General features: G+C 37.0%; 1 pseudogene; it reads right to left on the minus strand.

Moving 5' to 3' along the window:
* Window positions 1-2,088: 2,088 nt before the first annotated feature.
* LOC128160843 (3'-5' ssDNA/RNA exonuclease TatD-like) lies at window positions 2,089-2,767 on the minus strand (annotated as a pseudogene).
* Between the last annotated feature and the right edge of the window lie 16,511 nt (window positions 2,768-19,278).

The following is a 19,278-nucleotide window of genomic DNA, read 5'->3' on the forward strand; positions in this document are numbered from 1 at the left end:
TCCATTTTTTTCAAAATGCATGATTGCAAGTAAATTTCAATAAGACTTCTGCAATAATTATGTTTATCTTTTGCACTAATTGGTAGTACAGTGCCGATAAACGTAGCTTATACTCAGTGAGAAGTAACCTTTTTACATGTTGACTAAATTTAATTTTCTTATTATCGATGTTACACGCTGAATGAATCTCTCTCTCTCTCTCTCTCTCTCTCTCTCTCTCTCTCTCTATGTTACACGCTGAATGAATCTCTCTCTCTCTCTCTCTCTCTCTCTCTCTCTCTCTCTCTCTCTCTCTCATATTGAAAACAAATATCGGCCAAGTGATTATCAATTTTAAATAAAATGACAAATTAAATGATAAACGTTTATAGTGTGCATAAAGTTGCATACGGTATTCCGAATTTTTAAGAAATATCGCGATTCTCGGATTTTTTTTTATTGCTGTACATTGTTACAAACACACATAAACATTGACTTCAGTATCATCGAAAGTTGTTTCTTGTATAAAAAAGAAAAGATGAGAAACCATCATCTATGAAGCCGAATTGTATTGCTTTGCATGTTATTAATTATAAATGTCGCACATGTAGTGTTTATACATGTATTTATCGATAAACATGAATTGATTTATAAAACGGCAATTTTATCGACTTGATATCAAACGTATAGTAACATAATGATTGCATTAACAAACCTGTTCAATTTAAGGAATTTTGAATAGATCATGTACGTAAATGATTAGAGATGAACATAATCATATAAAATGCTATAAATCCATGTTATAAATGATTTTTATGTAAGTTAGCTCAGAAAGTACACACATGTGGATTTAAACTGCACAAGAAAAAAAATATGTTGCGCTTAAATAATAAACAAGTTTTTTTTTTCATTTGTACAGGTATATTTACTTTTATGTTGTTTCATTTTAAAATGGCACTTTACATGAAAATGTCACTAAGAATCAGATTTTTCCATGAAATCAAATGCGACATATCAGAGTAGATTTTTATTCTGTCAAAATATTTCTCAAACTCTTCTTATCCGTTAGTTATATAGCTTTTTAATTCGTTAAATAATTTCAAAATTTGAACGCAAATTCTTAAATTGTAATACATGTAGAATATGCGTGAATTTATTTTGTATGTTGGCGGTAGCACTATAATTGAGACATAGCCGCTTCTCGCGTGTTCCTTCCGACTAATTTAAAAAGTGAAGAATCGTCTCCCGCGAGGGAACTTCCAAACGTATGATTTGAAATATTTGACTTGTATTGTTTCACAGTAATTACTGCACAGATAACTGTTAGATTTGAACAGTACTGCTCTGCATCGATTCCGTAGGGCTCGGTAGGTCTCAGCCTTCAACCCCTCGTATCAACAAAGAGTGTGCAGTGTAGTTTTTTTGTTTGTTTGTTTTTTTACGTTATTAAATCATACATGTATTGCTCATGCAAACTAAAGTTGTATAATTTTACTCAGATTACTTTATAACTCATCATCGGAAATCCACGACCATTGAATTATGTGAGACGGGTCTTTGGTTTCTAACAATGATTTATTTACACTAGAATGTAAATTGTGGTGTTTAAGTTTCATAGCGGATGCAAAAGCAGCAATTTTATGACGTCTCAGCATCAACTTGTGTGCAATATTACGCGTTCAAAATGTGTAGATATTGACGTTACATGTGTATATTTCATTTATCAAATGTTTATTTTTTTAATCAACATGTAATATTGGACTGAAAAAAATATCAATCGCGGTAGAAGGCCAGACTCTAATTATTCAGAAAACACAACACAGACGCAGAAAAAATAGAAACAGAAAATTAAAAAAGTTGCGTTTACAATGCTGCAACTTTGACGTCGTTTTTTGAGCATTGTGACGTCAAAAGATAAGGGCCCTTTTCTCATGACGGCAGTCATATTAATAGTTCATAAATCATGACCAAATAAAAAGTCACTGTCAATCAGTCACAGGTAATGGCTGTCCGGAATGGAAGCATGATGATCCCAGTCCCTCTCGTCTCTCCTGGCGGTCCTTGGTCTCTCATCCATAACGATTTTTTCGCTGGTAGGAAGACCGACGATCAGCGTTTCTGGCCCAACTGCTTTGCAAAGAAGGTAGAGAAGTTCCTCGTCACCGCCTCTGCAAGGTGTTCCGCGGATTCTCCGCGTAGGGTTGCCACCAATTGTTATACCTTTCCAATATGTTTTGGCGTCATTGGTTGGCCAACCCCACATGGCAGATACGGACTATCTGTCTCCACCGGTATCCGATCCTGTGGAATAGCACTAACGCCATCCTGTTGGGTATCTAACATGCTGCGGACCCTTCCGCTCACCCCAGAGTACACCGGCCTCCCGATATCTATCCATGCAGAGTTTGATTTGTGCTGGGCCCCCTAAGAAGCAGTGCAGATAGATAGGTGCATGGATAGACACGCCCACCCCATCTAAAAGGGTTATGCAGTCTTGGGTGGGAACTCGACTGCAGCTGTTCTCATCTCCACTTCTCAGATGCAACACCATATTGGAGCATGGGTCAACTCTGCGGAAAAATTCCGCAAGGATGAACTTTTGCTGGGGGTGATGTTCTTTGGTAGAGTAATCCAGGCCTATCTCTCCAACAGCCCAGCCCTTGCTATTGCACAAACTCATGGTAGCTGCCACATCAGCCCTTGTTGCTCGATACGCCTCCTTCGGGTGGATCCCCTTTGTAATCACCAATCCACTCTCTAACTTCATTGGAATGCGGGCCTCCTCCATTCAATAAACCAAGCACCCACCGGAAATGCTGACCGGCACTAAGGAGGGTCGGCTGTCTAGGGCCGCGGCATTTATCGCTCCTGTAAATGGAACTGGCATCCGTCCAGGGTGCCAATGTCAATGGCAGTCCACCACCGCCAAGTGGTGACCAGGCAACTCAAGGGGATCACTAGCGGGTAGTTCCGCTTTCACCGGCACACGGTGACCCTCCCCATCTGGCTCCTGAATCCCCTCTCTCGACACAGAGATATCTGATCTAGAGCGAGAAAAATAGGTATCTCATCTCCCCTTCTTAACAGCTATGTTAATCCCCATTGCCATCAATCTTGGATGGACTAGAAGAGCCACATGGCCGATTCTGCCTTGGCTAATCCCGGCAATCAGTCAACTACTTGGGCTGTCAAGTCCCAAAAAGTTTGAGACCCTGTTCATCACCTCCTGCACGGGCCTGGAGAACGTCCAGTCCACTCTCCCCAGTCGTCTCTCAGCCCACGCCCTCAACCTCTCCAGGGACTGCAATACAGGCTCTCTCTGGTGTGTTTAAAAAACCTCAGCGGATAGATCCGCTAGTAAAGACACAAACTTCTCAGGAGTCTATGCTCCTCCAGCATGGTCCCTCCAAATGTGGTAGAGCATCGGCGTAGCTCCCGAAAATGTCTCCCTGCAACTGTGTACAGCGCACTTTCTTACTCTTCTTTCCCTCTTTTCCTTTGTGTGGGCTCTTTCCTGACAAGGATGCATGCTAACTTCCCGATCTGAGCCACTACTCTGGTCAACAACTGTCATACTGGCCCAGTCCTCCTGTCCAACTGGCTCCTGCAGCCCACCAGCACTCTCCTCCTTGAACATACCATCCTCCTCATCGAACACATACAATTCGAATTGCTCCTCCATCGCTAAATCTGAAATTAAAATATAACATTAGCAAATAAATTATATCCGAGGACACTCGGAAACCAATTTTATACCTTACAAGCTCTGGGTTTTTAATAGATGCTGATAAAACTACCCAAAACTTTTATACATATTCCCTACTGCCCATCTATTAAAGAACACTCAGGGCACGTATACTGAGGTATCCTTTCTGCAATTTCAGCAGTAATACCCACACATTCCGGATGAAACCAGTCTCTGCAGGAATCACATTGCACCATTAACCCTTTTGGATTTTGTTTTTTACACACACATTATGACTTCCGTACCTTTATCTGTCCCCTCTTTGGCGGTTTTGCTACAATAGTTTCATCATGCTTAGTAATACCCTTTGAATGAGACCTTGTACCCCTGAATGGTCCATCAGACTGTTTCCTAAGTCTCTCCTCAGTGGCAATACCTGCAGGGTCTTTGGCGGAAGTAGTATCTGTATTGTTTGATCCGCCAACACTTACCTCATCATCTGGATGATCACCCAGGTCACTTAGCGACTTACTGTTACGAAATTTATTTCTCACATCCCAATACACATTCCCTATTGCAACAAAAGTCCACATACACCATATCAAGAAGTGAATTTCTATTTAACACATTGTATAATGATAATGCACTATGCATTAAGATGTTTTATTAATGTATTCTTTGTTTACAATTACCAAGTCAGTGTGAAAAATATTGGCAAGAAATTACCCGAATTTCCTCGACGATACATTTGGCCTTATTCATAGTTTCATGCATCGTTTAAACCCTTTCGTTTCATTAAGTTCCTCAATCACAACTCCTTCTATCGCCTTTCGATAATACATATCGTCAAAACGCCGTTATTCACGTGTTTCAGTTCTCCCATCTTGTTTACTGCATTCCTCATAATGGCGTGTTTGTATAGCATGCGGTATGACGTCATGAGGACCGAGCCCGATGCTTTATAACTGCCTGCAAGCTGATTTTTAAGCAGACGGTCAAGTCCACTTCTGGACAACAGCCATACATTGGAAATGACCGAGGAAATATCCCGTTGGGTAAATGCTTAATAATTTAGCAGTGGGAGCTGATGAAATAATCTTATTAGATCAATCAATTTATTATACTTAAGTATATAGGCCACAGGGGGAGGATTATTATAGGAACGGGACTCCCGCACGGTTAAGCAGGATTTAGAGCTATATTTATTAAGGGTTTTGGCTATTTATAATATTTGTATTTTAATCCCATCAAATTGGGAATTCATTTATGTTATATTTACACTCCCAGAGTCTTGGGACTATCCTCATTTAATAAACTGAAATATCTATATTTTATTTGAATCCTGACTTTGAGTTTTCTTTGGTACCAATATACAGATTTGGGAGACCCACAAGTTGCGTTTCACAACATCCCGGGTTATATATAAAACCCAAGTTCAGTAAAATATAATTTATCGGGGGGGGGGGGGGGGGGCAGTTTTAAAAACGCAACATTACTTTGCCGTGATCTCATGTAATTTACCAACCAATTTGGCAGTTTCCGTGCATCACATTTCTTTAGTTTGTCGTGATGCATTATCTTGACCTCCCGACGTGACTTCACAGCAAAAACTGTGTCAGACTTTGCTTCAACTACGACACCTGGGCCTATCCACATTGACTCTACCTTCTTTCCTGCGTTCCGGCGCCAGTACACAGCATCACATACTTTAAATTGATGTTCTCTGGCTCTGATATCATAATCCCGCTTCATTGTTTTTTGTGTGGCTTTTAACTTATTCCTGGCAATCTCATGTGACTTTTGCAATTTTTCTTGCAAATCACGCACATATTTATCTACTTCTCCTTCTTCCCCATTTTGAAAATCATTGAAATCTGGGGGTCGATACAGGATTGTTGCCGGCACATAGACTTCTCTCCTTAACATCAATTTGTTTGCTGTGTTCCCAGTGTGCCTATTGATAGCAGACCATAAAGCACCTGCTATTGGACCCAAGTATTGATCCAAGCTCTTAGGACAGCCATCAATGTAACAGCGTACCGCGTCTATACGCGTGCGATTGTAATGCTTAACTTGGCCATTCCCTGATGGTCTGTACGGTGTTGTCCGCGTTTTATGGATCCACATTTCTCGCACATTTTTCGGAATAGCTCGCTCTCAAAGTTCCTACCCTGATCTATAAACACTTCATACGGGTACCCAAACCTTGAGAAAAAATCATTGATGGCAGCTCTTGCGGTCACTTCCGCTGTCTGTGATAGTATTGGGACACACTCCACGAACTTTGTAAAGCTATCCACCATCATGAGTATGTATTCATTTCCGTTCTCTGCGCGAGGTAATGGTCCAAGGAAATCAAGATGAACTTTTTCCATTGGACTACCTGCTTGATAACTCTTCAAAGCAGAACGATTTGGTAATGGACCCCTTTTGATTTTACAACAGACATCACATGTAAGTTCTTCATGTCGGCGACCATCCGCCACCAATGACAAAATCGGCTTAAGCCTCTCTTTAGAGCGTTGAATACCTTGATGTCCGGATGAAGGAATGTCATGACACAAATACATTACTTCGTCACGCAAAGCTTTAGGCACAAGAAGTCGCAGGGAAACTTTATCCTCCGCAGGTTTCCGCCAAATTACACCCCTATCATCTAACATGAAACAATCCCTCTGTCACAATTCATTCAAATTGTATCTATTAGGTTCTTAGAACATTTCACCAATCTGGTAAAAGGATGGTCCTTGTAAGTCAAACAAAACAAAATTTACAAAACAAAAACAATTTATTTACAAATATACAATAAATAGGAGGTTGTTGACTTCAGTTTTATTGAATGGACTAGATGGCATTCGACAAGACGTCTCATATAAGGCAAGTTCCGTAGGACTGGGAAAGTATAAGTTTTTGGTTCGGATATTAACTGTCCCACCATTAGTCCTAGCACGGATATAACCTGGTCCACCACGTGCACGTGCCCACTCCGTGGTCACCTATTTAAATATCGAACAACGTGGCATGATTTTTCTTATACACATATTTGAAATTAGAAACATGGATTGACTCAGTATATTACAATTCTGGGCTACCGTAACATAATAGCTATTTAAATTACAATTACACATACCTGCAGAATTAATATAAACCATAAAAATAGAAAAAATATAACACTTACTGGGTTGTATCTCTCTCACACAAATAAGCCCACACAGGGATGCCGTTCCCAAGATTCCCAAGATCACACAGCATGGGAAACGCCCAAGATATCTCAGCCAGAGTACAGACACGTCCACACAGCTTGTCGCCCAGAGTACATTTCACTCTTCAAACAACTGAGCAAGTTGATTTAAAAATAAATTATACGTGTTAAACAGGTTTTCTCCAGAAGTATTACTACACCCAGTGACCACTCATGCAAGCAAAAATATATAAATAACTCAAAGTATGGAAATACATTTCAAGCAAAATTTAGATACCAGAACTCAACCAAAAGTATGGGAGTATGTTTGGAACATATTTGTGACAATACCTCCCTTCCTAAGAACAAAATACAATTTTGTAACATTTTATTGTAAATGAAATGTGCCGTGAGTTAAACAGTTCATGCACTTAAAACTAATATATTCTGCAACATGTCGACTCAGGAAATCTGCTCCAATGTTCTCTGATCCTTTGATGACCTCTGTAATGAAGTTGTAAGACTGCAGTAATAGCGACCATCTCATCAATCGAGAATTTAATACTCTTGTTTTCTGTAAATGGACTAAAGGTTGATGATCAGTTTCTATGATAAACCATGTGCCATATAAATAAGCCTGAAACTTTTGGAGAGCCCAAACAATCGCTAGACATTCTTTTTCAATGACCGAATACCTTTGTTCTCTTTCAATCAGTTTACGGCTTGCATAGGCTACAGGGTACTTCTTACCATCGTGAATTTGCCCCAACTCCATGATTAGAAGCATCAGTCCTTAGAATACACGATTTCGATAGATCTGGAAGTCTGAGAATAGGACTGGAAAGTATGGGAGTATGTTTGGAACATAATTGTGACACCTTCTCAAGAACATAACATTTCTCTTCAGGACTAGAGGTCATCAACTCACTCTCACTTGGCAAAACCCTAGACTCTAAGTATGCCCGAAGGAAAGTCAATACCTTATCTGCACTCTGCAGCCTAACCATGTCTTCTGCAGAATATGAAGACAGAGATATCCCTTCCCTAGCTGCTTGATCAGAATCCTCTTCAGGACTCTTGCTACTTTTTGCCCTACCAAGCTGACTCACTGACTTGTCCTCTCCAAATGTACTTGTCTCTATTGAACTGCCAGTACTTCCCTTCACAACAACTAACTCAATTGAAGGAAAATCCACATTAACCTGACTTTGATCCATAGGATCGAAGGGAACTGATGCCAACAACTCTCTAATCTGTGGCCCTAAAGGTTTCATACCACTAGCATTTCCCTCATTTGCGGTGGAACCCTCCGCAACATCTGAGCCAACGGTATCACATCATCAATATCTGTACTAAAATCTTGCCAGCGCTCGTGAGCTCTTTGGGAATATTTACATCCCCCACAAGGCAAGTCTCTCAACTGAATTTGTGAAGAATAGCTCTGACACTTGTCTGCGATGTCCCGCGACAGAGCATCAGCATTAACATGCTTCTTACCAGACCGATGGACTATCCGCATATTGTACTGACTCTGATTCTGTGGATTTTTAAAGTTCATTAACCATACTAGACTATGGTGGTCCGTTCTAATCGTAAACTCACGACCAAGAAGGTAGTGTCTAAACTGTAGAGTAAATTTTATCACCGCTAGCAACTCTTTACGTGTTGTGCAATATCGACGTTGCTCTGTTGACAACACTGCGTTTCCATAGCCTATTGTTCTCTCCTGTCCATCTTGAATCTGACTTAACTCTCCGCCAACAGGAAAATCTGAGGCGTCTGTGTCAAAAATAAAATGTCCTGCGCTTGTTGTTATTGCTAACAGTGGTGGCTTGAGCAGTAAACTAATCAGCTTATCCAAAACCCAAACCCAGTCCAAACCTCATCCGCGTAAATTCAAAAAGTCCATACTTCGTGATGAAGGCAGTTTTCTTCATATCATCTGGGTGTATTTTAATTTGCCAGTAAGCTGCATTACCGTTAAGCTTCGAAAACCATTTGTTTTCTGATAGAGTATCCATACATTCCTCTATTAGTGGCAAAGGTAAACTGTCTTTGATTGTGACCTTGTTCAGTGCACGAAAGTCAACGCACCATCTCACGCTTCCATCCTTCTTACGCACAAGCACTGAAGGAGCGGCCCAGTCTGAAGTAGAGGGCTGGATTACTCCAGCTTCCAACATTTTATCCAATTGGCCTTCCTCCTCTCCCGCTGTTTAATGGGGCGCGCATCGCCAGTGTCGATACGATGCTCAATCACTACAAAATTGCTTAAATCTAAATCATTGACTGCGAAAATATCTGCAAACTCTGTTACAAGGCTGACTGCTTCCTGGCGGACTTCAGCCGGAGCGTTTTCCTTCAGATCTCTGATGAGCGAGCTGACATGCTCACAATCCTTTTGCCCTTCCGTTGACACCCGACGCACTGAGGCATTGCTGTTTTTTGACTGCACAAGCTGCTGTCGCTTTTCCAACAACACTTCCTGTTTTAACAATATGACTGAGGTCAGTCATATTCATGACACACAACTTGCCCTTATTCCCAGAAGCATTGTAAGTCCTCGAAGCAACAATACCCAATGGGAAGACATTGGCTGGTTCAATGATAAAATCTGACATCTCAGTAGCCAAATCACATTCTATCACTTGAGCAGTATGCGGTGGAATCCGCACCCGCCTAGATGATACACCATTTAGCTATTATTGACGCTATTCCCTGAGGTACCTACCATGCCATCCTGGCCATTTCCCTCAGACTGAATGTACCAGCCATTCGGAATTTTTCGGGCCCCCTACTAACACCTGCTGTTTGCATCTCCTGAGCCATAATATTCATTCAAAGCACACTAAATCAATGAATCATAAATAAAACAAACCAATATTTCAACAAATGAACACCCGGCGGCTCGCCGCAAGTACAAAACTATGTCATACAAAATTTATTTTTCAAAATGGCGCCTACCACGTTGTCTCGGCGTTGCACTGAATTTTCAATTTTCCCCACTTGCATCAAAATTGACCCTGCTCGCAGTGCCATTTATCGTGTTTCCCACCGCTAAGATGGCTAGATAGTCGGGGAAACCGATAGGAATGAGCAAGAACTTACCAGGTAGGCGTTAAATATCTTTATTACCGACTTCCTTGGAAGACGGTATAAATAATTGAAATAATTTACGGTCTCCGGGCTGTGCACTTCCTCTTCTGTGTGATTGGTAGAAAATACATGATGTGAAAATTTACATTTATTTCATTGGTTGATATACTGTTCGGCACAAGGGAGATAATTTTCTGATGATCGATTTTACGTACGACTTAACAATTTTCGTAGATTTCAAATCTTAAAAAGTGAGAAAACGAAAGAAGAATAAAAATGGCTCTTAGTAAAATTCAGGCTTTTATTTTTCTGTTAACTAGTTAAAGCAATATTCTGTAACATCTCTTGAAATAATTTGTTCTTTTCTTTTTGTTTTGATTATACAAATACCAATGAAATTTGATACGCTATGGCTAATATCAGTAAACAAGTTAGTATATTAGAAACGGTGAAACTAATATCAGTAAAAATGAATGATACTGAATGCAGTTGTATTAACTTTGATTTTTCAACAGTGATACAAACCTTCCTAAGATCTCTTTCTACATACTACAGTCGATTTCAAATTAATAACACGCTGTAAATAATTTTCAATCTTAAGCACGCACTCTTAAAAGGCACATATTTTTAAAAAATATTCGGCACGCTATTGCATGGAGAAGAAGGCGACATATATATAAAAAAAAATTATATTAAGGTAATGGTCCATACCCCACTAGATAAATAAAATGCGTACAGAATTTTTTCATATTTTTCAAACATGTATCTGAGGATATGTTCTTATCAAATTTTACCCTGTTGGCTGGTCCATCGGTATTATAAAAGCTAGGGCCGTTGCTAAAAATAGAACCGATTGCGGAAATGGCGCTTTTCTCATACACAAAGAATATAAGCCTAAGCCTGAAATTTTACTTTTACAAATTCTTTTTTTGACTTATATCCTATGTAAAATAAAGGAATTTTTATTTCAAAACAAAAATGTTAATGTTACACTTGCTTATTTATTAAAAAATAGATAAATCTGCATACAAATTAGATAAAATCAATAAATTTTCAAAGAGAATATAAGCTCTTATGATTTTATTTACGTACAGAATTCTCCAAAATTTTGATATTATTTACATCTTAACGCCATTAATCAATTGGAAATAAAATTACCCAAGGGACCGGCCTTTACAGGATCACAATTGGCATATTTTTGGTAAAATCATTAAAATATATATTTTGAAAAAAGATCCGTAAAAATAAAACTGTGCATAGGTTAATTATTTCATAACTCTAAACAAATATGTTTTCATTATTGTTTAATAGAAAATATGATTTAAACAAACTGTAGATTAATCTGTATCATTTAAATCGCAAAAGATGGTTTCTTTGGATATCGGTTAGTATTATGGATCGAGATCGGTATTTAGAAATTGCGGATACATGCGTGGATAATGCTAACTACCTGATATATGCCTTCAAGACAAAACCTCTTTTCAAACTTTTTTTTTTTACTGGTTTTAAAGACTGTTCTTATAATGAAATAACTTCTCTTCAGCGCATGGTTTTTAATTCTAAAAACATTTTTTTTGTGGAAAACAAATCTATGCTCGTTGCTAAGCGAATAGGATAAAGATGATATAGGTCAAATTATTTCCCCTTGTGTTTTTATCTCCCTTATGCACTGAAATATAGATCTCGATCAGGATTTCATTTTGGATGTTTATGGACTTTCAGGGATTAATGTTAAAAGAATTTGATTAAATTCAACCTTATAATGGATTGATGTTTATGCAGCACAAAAGTAAGCGGTCTATATTTTCAAAACGAGTACGCAATCGACACAACCTAGTCATGTTATTTCGCTGATTAATACCCCGGTGGGCCTAATTGATTACAGTTGCCAGGATTTTTGATATATTTGTTTTGAATCAATTTCTATGTCAGCTTGATTTCTTTGTTTTGAAATACGCCTTTTAACGTTAGGTCTCAATTAGATCGGGCACGGATAAGACGTAATAACGCGTGAATTACGTCAGACGTTGTTTTGTGACGTATGGATAATGACCTTAAATTGTTTTTGATATCTTATTGCTGTTAAGAGTTTGGTAAGCTTTTTTAAAAAGCTAAACTTGTATACTGCAATCAGTTATATTGTACAATATACAAAACATGCGTCCTGCAGACGATCTCTGATGAATTCGCCCCCGCACTAAAAATAGTGGGCAAAATCACCACACTCTTGTGACTGTTCTGGTAACCACCTGATCTGAAATAAAAAAAGAAAAAGAAATCAGAGTTATTTCCCTTTCATCACTATCGCCCGTTGTCTGGCAATTTGTAGCCCCATTGGCGGATCAAAAGGGGGGTGTACGGAGGTTAGACCCCCCCCCTTCTCTGGGCCAAATGATTTTTTAAAATTTTGATTGTACCGGTTATAATTATTGATCTGGTCATATACATGCAGTCATGTAGCTGTGATTGTGATGAAAGTAGCACAAACAGAAAACTGAGTTTCCCGGGGATCAATTAAATGGAGGATTTTGTCCCCGGATCAAATGAAGGATTTTGTCTACCGATGTACGGAAGGGGGGGGGGGGGCAAGGGTCTACCGGTATTGTTTTGTATTTATACCATAGGGTTTGATGCATACGAATTTTGCTGGGCGTCCTGTCCCTATCCCGTAAGTACTCATCCGGCGATTTATATATTATAAGTAAAACACTTTTAATGTAGATGAAAAATGATTTTGATAACTGAATATGGATTTTGCCCTCTTTCTCTCTTTATTTCGTCTACTTAAATTGTTTACAATTATATTGTTCATTTTTGTTCTTATGGGTTGTTTTTGTATCTGTATCAATATTCGGACCACATTTTTGACAAATAGAGATCAGTGGCTGTTCTGGCAAGTCAACAAAACACATGAAGTCAAATAAATCATAAATACTGATAAAAACTGATGAAGACACATGTACGTCATTTTAATTATATGTTGTCAGATAAATATATTGACTTAATTTTCAGAAAATGGTGTCGATGTTCCAGCAAATAAACGTTACTGGTAGTCAGACACATATATTTTATTATATAATAATAAATTGATATTTAATAAGACGACAGTCATAATAATTTTTTTTACAGATCGAGGTCGGTTTGTGCAACCCGTCCCATAGACTTTTGGTTTCGTTAATTGGCAAGCGCCCCTGGAAAAAAACATTAAGTAAGCTGTACTTGATTGTACATCACACTACTTAAAATTAAATCAAACAAAAGGCCAGCATGAGATCGGTCAAATGTTTTATTTCAACACTCTAATTTTTTTTTTTAAATGATCTCTGAATGATTTCCAAGTGAACATTGCATCGATCTCTGCGGGGAGATTTCGCGGTCCATACCCGCTTCGTCTGAAATGACAAAAATCACATGTAACTAATGACATAAGTATTCAATATGTTTAAAGAATTGTATCATAGTAGCACTGATAAATTAAAGAATAACATCAATGTATATTAATGCTACATGTATTGATATTTGTGTAGAATGAATGGTAAATATTTACCGTCTTTTCTCAGTCACTTGAATCCCTCAAATACAACCATCACAAAGGTTGAGAATCCTATCATTTTGATATCTATCAATGAAATAAAAAATACAATATTTTATTAAATTAAATAAAATTAACCCGTGAAACGTGACAGAATCGTGACATAAAGTAATGATAAACAAAACTCAAATTCCCATTATATATAACTTGTACGAAGAATTATGACTGACATAACATTTCAGTTTTGATTAAACAGAAATACTTGTTTATTGTGTCAAAAAATACATTTAATGCATGCTATTAAATAAATTACACAAAAAAACCACGTGGTCTTTATACTTTCTAATCTACATCTAGGCAAAGAATGTTTTGAGAACCATCAGGGACTGGAACAAAGAACAACGTCAAAGAAGCCAGTGTCGTCGAGGGCTTCAAGAAACAAAGGTTATAGATCGGTGATCTTCTTCGAGTGTGTCCTACACCTGTAGCTCATCGAGTTCATCGTGTGAGTATACATTATATATATATCTACTTAGTTCGCATATACTCGTTTGATGTGTATATGTTGCACATGTAAATGAAATAATTGTATAACTGCAGTATAGTATACGTAGTGATATACAAATTCATAACATACAGTATTTTGTCCAAACACGTACATGTATTATGCATAAAAAAGCTTCTTATAAGCAATAAATATTACACATCAGAAATTTAACCATACAACAAGCCCACCTTGTACAGTCATAACAAGTCATACAAAATGTACATACATGTACATACAAACTCATTGTCATTCTGTCTGTCTGTCTGTCTGTGTGTCTGTCTCTCTCTCTCTCTCTCTCTCTCTCTCTCTCTCTCTCTCTCTCTCTCTCTCTCTCTCTCTCTACTAATCCCAAATTGTTGTCAAATGACCCTTGCACTTCTCTTTTTTCAACATTTGTTATCAATATGTTTTGGCAGCATTTGACAGTTCCTGGGGATTCCTCTGTAGCTGTACAAACTCCAACAATGGTGGTGCTGATCGGAGGATTAAAACGGAAGTCGTTCTTCTATCAGTCTTAGTCGCCATGGTCTATAATAATTCGAAATAGAAAAGATTGCTGAATAATTCGTTTATATATACAGCAATATATGTAACACGATAGAGAAGGTATTTCATTTCAATAACAAAAAAAAATAATTTCAATTTCAATTTGTGTTATTTGTGTACGAAGCTGGTTGTTGTAAATACAAGAAACTACAAAATTAATGTACAAAGTGTGCATGTATTTGATTGTGATAATCTTTTTTGGTAATTAACATTTCTTTCATTATATATCGTACATACAGGTACATGTATATCAGTGAAGTCACATTTATGTTTAAGAACTCATAAATACCGGCATGGACATGCTTTATATATATATTGCAAGTTCAATTTAAGCTTGAACAGAAGTATATACAATGTATAATATATAGATAGTTTAATTTTTATAATTAATTTTGTTATTAAGCTGGACTTAATTTCACATTATGCATTCTACATGTAGGTGCAGTCCCATAAGATTGTTTGCCATTATCAATGCATGTAAAATTAAGTATATACAATGTATAATATATAGATAGTTTAATTTTTATAATTAATTTTGTTATTAAGCTGGACTTAATTTCACATTATGCATTCTACATGTAGGTGCAGTCCCATAAGATTGTTTGCCATTATCAATGCATGTAAAATTCACCGGAATTATATAATTAATCTTCATAATAACATAATTATTCCATGTTTCTGTAATATGATTTTTGCTTTTTACCGTGTAATATACTTAGTAGTTTGTTTATCGTGTTGTTTATTAGTTTTTTATTTCACTACATATTCTACACAGTTCTGGAAACAATCCTATCATTAGATTTTTTTAAATCCCCGGTGGATCCAAGAATCTACACGTAGTAAAACGATAATAATATGGATATTCCGTGTGTTTCATATCCTTGACAAAAAGGTTACATGCATATACATGCATATACATGCATATACAATGAATAAAAAGCGACGATACACACATTCTTACAAAACAAATTTCAATATGTATATAAGCATTGAATGATACAAATTACTAATTAAATTGTATAGGAGTGAGCAAAATGTCTATTAAATTTACTTCTGTCCTGATAATTGAGTAACTGACAAACCGCTTGATAGTTTACTTGATAAGGTAGAATAGCTGTTTATTATACTTTCATGTTAAATACTGAAATCTGATTGGTTTAGTTGATAATCCGTTCTATTACCCCAGCGTTAGCAACACACTTAGCAACGGGTAACACAACGAATTGTTACATGCATGTAAATTATGCGCGTACGGTTCGCCGTGGAATTCACGTCATTTCTATGTAAAAGCAGTAGAAAAATCTATAAAATTAAGACATTCAGTATAATAAAATAAATAGTGCCTGTTTGGGAGGGTAACAGTTGAAATTATATAGTGCCTGTTTGGGAGGGTAACAGTTGAAATTGACACCCCGAGAAAACCATTGTCAACCGACGCGAAGCGGACATGGAAACAAATTATAGAACACATTTCAACACAGCTGTCTCATTTTATTTATCATTAGATTATAATAAATCAAGTTGTCATAGATGCGTTTGATTAACTATAGTTTACTATACTCTGTCCCAAGATATCCTGGATTTACATTTGGCTTAATTGCTTGATATTTATAAATACTTCAAGGTTCAAACGATGTTCATATAAAAGTATGAAAAATTTCCAAGATTTCTCTGTTAAAACGCCCCTGTTAGCTTATCAGGTTTCAATACAATGCTAAAAATGTGATGTCTACGGAGATTTTGTATTCCAGCAAGCCCGGATGATAACGTTAAAAAATTGCACGATGTATTCCGAGTATATTCCGAATGAAACAAGAGGCCCATGGGCCACATCGCTCACCTGAGGAACAATAGGTATGATAAAATCAGCTTAATGGAGTCATAATGCAAACTATCTGGACAATGTACAATAATACATGTAGATCCTGTGTAAACAAAATCCATTTCCCCCCTGGATATTCTTATGTTTATAATCATTAGTCCCTTTTTTAACAGGATGATTTTATAGTCATATCACATGTTGTGTATTGCAGTTCTCAAAAAGATCCTTAACAATTGTTTATATATGGGATATAAAGCTACATCAAACTCTGAACTTTCTTGTGAGGCCGAAGAATTGTCCTGGAGCCAAAGTCTTCGCAATTATAAAGAATCATCTGGCTGATTATTTTCTGAGAAGAAGATTTTTAAAGCTGCTTGGTCCGATTTTATATAAAATTTTATGCACGCTTTTAAACGATGGCTATGCTTAGTATATGTATAATAATAGACATTGCAGTAGTTTTACCCGTCAATTATGCCAAATTTCAATGAAGGAAAAATACGTACAAAATTTGCTAACAAAACAAACGACATTAAAAGGTTACGCGTTATTTCGCTTGATGTTAAATTTCACCCCTGACGACTAAACGGGTATGGTTGTATTACGACTTTGACATCGCTTTAAATAAAGGTCGAAATGATCAGACAAATTACAAATAAACATGTGTACGTTTTGTTCGCTAATATTTCCAAAGTCTTTCTTTGCAATCGATGCACAGCATGCGGGTTGAATAACTCCAATCATTCGGGGGACGAAACCAAGCGGTTTCCTTTTTTAAACATTCCCGTGATGCATTTTGGTTTGTTTTTTCCTTTGCCCGAAGAGAAATTATTTTTATTTACTTTGAATATTTCTAACTTTGAAAGGAGACTGATTCTGCTTGTGTAAATAGGAGAAAGTCCATAACTTTCTAAGATTAATGATTTGTATGAAAAAAACATTTGATACTGTAATTACAAAAAAATCGGACCAAGCAGCTTTAAAGATTTACTCTATATATTCCTATGTAAAACTTTAACACCCCAACACCCACAATGTGGCCCCACCCTACCCCTAGAGATCATGATTTTCACAACTTTGAATCTAAACTACCTGAGGATGCTTCAACACAAGTTTCAGCTTTCCAGGCTGATTAGTTTCTACATTACCTGAGAATGCTTCCACACAAGTTTCAGCTTTCCTGGCTTTATGGTTCTTGAGAAGAAGATTTTTGAAAATTTCTCAATTAATTTCATTAATTTCTAATTACCTCCCCTTGAGAAAAGGTGTTAATTTTCAAGGGGAGATAATTAGAAATTAGAATCCCCTTTGCCTAAGGATAATTTGTGCCAAGTTTGGTTGAAATTGGCCCAGTAGTTCTTGAGAAGATGTAGAAAATGTGAAAAGTTTACAGACAGACGGAGAGACGGACGACAGACAAAGTGTGATCAGAAAAGCTCACTTGAGCTTTTAGCTCAAGTGAGCTAAAAAGATGTAAACATTTCCTATTATAAATCTCTGTAAGGAATCCGTTCCTGTGAATTTTTCCGAGTGAAAGATGATAATGTGTCAATGAAATTATCTTGGAAAATATCCCTTTCAACTATATTTCTTGGTACTTTTTTCATAGGCATGTGTATTTTTATTAAAAATCGTCCAAATGTGCTGCATTAATATTTTGGGACAGACTATAAACATCACATTATTCAAAACGAAGGTAGCTGTAAAATTTCTAATGTAGGAATAATTGGAATTGTTTTAATCCTCATAGCTAGCAACTTATGTGTTGGTTTAAATGCAATTTATAGAAAGATAACAAACCTTATTAGCAAGAAATCACACAATTTATAACTGTCTGTATGCGTTCCCAATGCAAAACATGGCTGATCCTGTTCTGGTGACTACCTGATCTGAGATAAAAGAAAAAAAAAGAAAAAAAGAAATAAGAGTTATTTCCCATTTCATCACTATCGCCCGTTGTCTGGCAATTTGTAGTCCCATGGGCGGATCAAAGGGGGGGGGGGGGTGTACGGAGGTTGGACCATCCTCCCCCTTTCTCTGGGCCAAATGATATTTTAAATTTTGATTGTACCGGTTATAATTAATGATCTGGTCATATACATGCAGTCATGTAGCTGTGATTGTTATGAAAGTAGCACAAACAGAAAATTGAATTTTCCGGGGATCAATTAAATGGAGGATTTTGTCCCCAGATCAAATGGAGGATTTTGTCTACCGATGGAGGCGGGAGGGGGGCGAGGGTCTACCGGTATTATTTTGTATTTATACCATTGGGTTGGATGCATAAGAATATTGCTGGGCGTCCTGTCCCTATCCCGTATATCCGCGCATGAAAGTACTCATTCGGCGATTTATATATTATAAGTAAAACACTTTTAATGTAGATGAAAAATGGTTTTGATAACTGAATATGGTTTCTGTCCTCTTTCTCTCTTTATATCGTCTACTTAAATTGTTTACAATTATATTGTTCATTTTTGTTCTTATGGGGTGTCTTTGTATCTGTATCAATATTCGGACCACATTTTTGACAAATCGAGATCAGTGGCTGATCTGGCAAGTCAACAAAACACATGAAGTCAAATAAATCATAAATACTGATAAAAACTGATGAAGACACATGTACGTCATTTTAATTATATGTTGTCAGATAAATATATTGACTTAATTCTCAGAAAATGTTGTCGATGTGCAAGAAAATAAACATAAATGGTAGACAGACACATGTATCGATTTATTATAATAGATTGATATTAAATAAGACGACAGTCATAATTTATTTTTACCGATCGAAGTGGGTTTGTGCAATCCGTCTCGTAGACTTTTGGGTAATTCTTTTGCTTTCGATAATTGGCAAGCGCCCCTGAAAAAAAACATTGAATAAGTTGTA

This window comes from Crassostrea angulata, chromosome 8 (assembly GCF_025612915.1).
Source record: "Crassostrea angulata isolate pt1a10 chromosome 8, ASM2561291v2, whole genome shotgun sequence".
NCBI lineage: Eukaryota > Metazoa > Mollusca > Bivalvia > Ostreida > Ostreidae > Magallana > Magallana angulata.